Source organism: Elephantulus edwardii, unplaced genomic scaffold, assembly GCF_000299155.1.
Source record: "Elephantulus edwardii isolate Elephantulus edwardi_28Jun2011 unplaced genomic scaffold, EleEdw1.0 scaffold00035, whole genome shotgun sequence".
Taxonomy (NCBI): Eukaryota; Metazoa; Chordata; class Mammalia; order Macroscelidea; family Macroscelididae; genus Elephantulus; species Elephantulus edwardii.
This window is the reverse complement of record NW_006399785.1, coordinates 9,702,315-9,705,828: the sequence shown is the minus strand read 5'-3', so window position 1 is coordinate 9,705,828 and position 3,514 is coordinate 9,702,315.

The following is a 3,514-nucleotide window of genomic DNA, read 5'->3' as shown; positions in this document are numbered from 1 at the left end:
TTCACAGAGTTTCTGGAGGCATGTTGTTTAGGAAGTGGATGTCACTTCTGCTTCCAAACCTGTCATAATATGTTATTGTTGTGTGCCATTGAATAGCCTGCAATGTATAGCGACCCTATGTACAGCAGCTCTGAACACTTCCGTGCCATGAGTTCCCTCTGCTGTGACTTTTCCTTTCAGTTCCTTCATCCATTTATATAATAAGGTCTTAAATAATTTTTCACTCACATGTAAATACAGGTAGTGGTGCCCACTCTCTTTTTTTTGCCCTTTACCCCTTTGAACCAACACTGTTGATTCCATTAATACAAGCCATGCCTATAACCTTCACATGAAGAACATTAAGAGCTGTAATCAATTCTTTTTTAATAAGGCTAATGGGTGAGAAATACAGAGGCTGCTCAGATCCAGGCTTCTGTTTCCTGGCCTTACAGTCTTTCCCTCCCTTATCACTCAATATCTTTTCAAATTACTACCCCAGGACCTCAGCCATCTTTTTTTAGCTGACTATTTTGAACTTGGAATATTTCACCTGTCCATGTCTCTGAAAACTAATAAGACAGAACATGTTTTCCCTGCTGTATGGGAGTGAAGAGAAGCAAGTGGAAAAGACGCTTTGGGCCACCAGCGAGGAGCCCTGCCCCTTTCCAGACATAACTCTGGAGGAGATGGCAATGATATTAGCTTATTATTCAGGGTCCAGGCTGAAAAGCAAGCCATATGAGACTGAAAAATCAAGTTCCAACTTCTCCAATCTTCTAGCAGAATATTCCCTGCATTCAGGGTGTTGTTTTGTTTTTAGGTACAAGTCATGCCGACCCTACAAAGAAAATATCTGAACCCTGTTCTAAGCTGCACCATCCTCACACTTCCTGACGCACAAGAGCCCATTGCAGCAGTCACCATGTCAATCCACCTGGTTGAGGGTCTTCCTCTCTTTCACAGACCCTCCACCCTTCCCAGCATCGAGTCCTTGTCCAAGGACTATCCCCTCCTAGCAACATGCCCAAAATATGTGAAGTGAAGCTTTGTCATTCAAAGAGTATTCTGGCTGCACCCTCTCCAAGATATATTTGTTTGTTCTTTTGGTTGTCCATGGGATGTTCAGTGCTCTTCTCTAACACCACAGCCAGTCAGTAAGCAAGGTTGTGTTATCTGCATAACACAGGTTGTTGAGGGGTCTTACTCCTCCAATCCTGATGCCACTTTCCAAATTATCTGTTCCACACATAGATTGGAAAAATATGAAGAAAGGACACATCCCTGATGCCCTCTCTTCCTGATTTTGAACCATGCAGAGTTTTCTTGCTATGTTCTCACTACTGCCTCCTGGCTCAAGTATATGTTTCGCATGAACGCTATCATGCATCTGGGACTCTGAGTCTTCTCAAGTTAGCCACAATTTGTTGTTATCCACACAGTCCAAAGAGTGCCCATTTAAGTTGAAATTATTTGTCTCTCCTGATCCAGAGCAAAGAATAAAGAAAATTGTAGTGTATGGTAGAAATTTTAAAAAAAAGACATTTTAGTGTAAAGTAGTAAATGCAGCAATTTTTACAATAATACTGTACATTTGGTGGCAGAATGCATAGACATTTGGCATCTCCCATTCTACTGTTATTGTTGTGTACTGTAAAGTCAGAACAAACTCATCGCTGACCAAGCACCCTCAGTGAGTTTTCGGAGCCAGTAAATTGCATGGGAGGAGATTGCTCAGCCCTTTCCCCAGAGCTGCAGGCATATTCAAATTTTATACCTTTGGGTTTGCAGCACAACCCCTTTCCACTAAGCCACCAAAGCTCCCATTTGACTACTGTACAAGTTGTTCTCTGGTAGCCTAGGGGGGTAAGGAGTGGTACTGCCAACCCAAAGTCCTGCTATTCAAATCCACCAGCTGCTCTGTAAGACAAAGACGATCAATCTCCTCCTGCACTTTACAGCCTCTGAAAACTCAGTGGAGAATCAGCTGTGAGTAAATTCCAACTTAAGAACACCTAACAACAAAAGCGGCACACAAACTGTGTTAACAGTTTTTAAAATTATATTTTGGTTGTTCTGTTTCCATTTCTCTAGTTTACCTACTTAAGAATTACATTCAGATAAAAAGAAATTCTCCATTCAGAATGGAGAATGACAGGCATAGATATTGCTTGAGTCAAATCAAAGAGGTGGACTTAAAATAAAAATATTTATTTTAAAAGTTATTTGACTTCAAAAGGCCGTCCACAAAGTCAGAATTCGCAGCAAATACATCTACAAGCCGAGGCAAGACAGGCTTGCAAGCATCTAGACCATCAAATTCTTTCACTCTCTTTTACTGTGGAAAAGGGGAAATCATATGAGCATCCATGGAAGCTCAGACAGCATTTCTAAAGACTCAGCTTGGGACACATTAGCAGTCCAGTATGTGCTGGCTGTGTGCTGAAGATTCACCATCCGAGCAGATTCAGTCCATTAATCTGTGTACAGCGGGCACCGAGCTTAAAGAGTGCAGTATTACTCCGTGCGCTCAGGGGTCTGTGGAAGCAGCCTTGAAAAGTGTCTGTGCAGCTGGAGTCACCTAACTCAAAGCACACTAATAAAGGGTTATGCTTCAAAATTTTTTATAACACAAAACAGAGTCGGGTGCTGCAAGACACAAAATGCACCAAGTTGTTCTTTTTCTTTTTCTTTCTTTTTACAGAGACACTTGTAGCCAAGAATACAAGAGGAGAGTTATTTCTTAAATCACTTTAGTGACAATTGTTCACGTGCCATCGGAACACTCTCAACTCCCTCTGGCCTTTCATAAGGTTTCCCCTTGAAAGGAGGAATTCTCTTTTAGACTCAGTAACATGAGTTGAACATAATTTTACTGGACCAGAATGGAAATTAAAGACCTTTGTGCTCAAATAGAAATCTAAGGACAATTCCTTCTGCTTGGGAATCTAAGTAAAATAGTACAGAAAGATATAGGAAGAGTCAAAGTGGGCACAAGGTAAGATTCAAAGAATTTTTCCTTCTTAAAAGGTGAACTTAGAAAATTTGTACTTCAAGCAGACTGAGTCATATGATGTATATTTTGCTTTTACACTACGGTGTGGGTGAATATTGAATATACTGTCAGAAGGAGTCAGTCTTAGAAGAAATAGAACCAGAAAGATCCCGAGAAGCCAGGATGATATCTACCTTATCGACTTTGGACACCTCATTAGAAAAGATCGAACTATAGAGAGGATATTATGTGTAGTCAGGGAAACAAGAATATTTCTCAATAATGTATGTTGACATGAGAGTTTCAACAGGCTCATATATACCAATAATGGTGAATGTGGCACAGAAATAGGTAATGTTTCAGTTTTTATTTAAGTATATAAGGTGATCTTGAGTAAGAACAAACTCAACACCACTACTATAAGCATTTGATTGTTGTTGTTAAATTGCATTGAATCAGACATGACTCATAGTGACCCAATGAACAATAGCACTGAACCTGGCCTTGTCCTGTGCCATCCTAACCATCTCTGACACACGT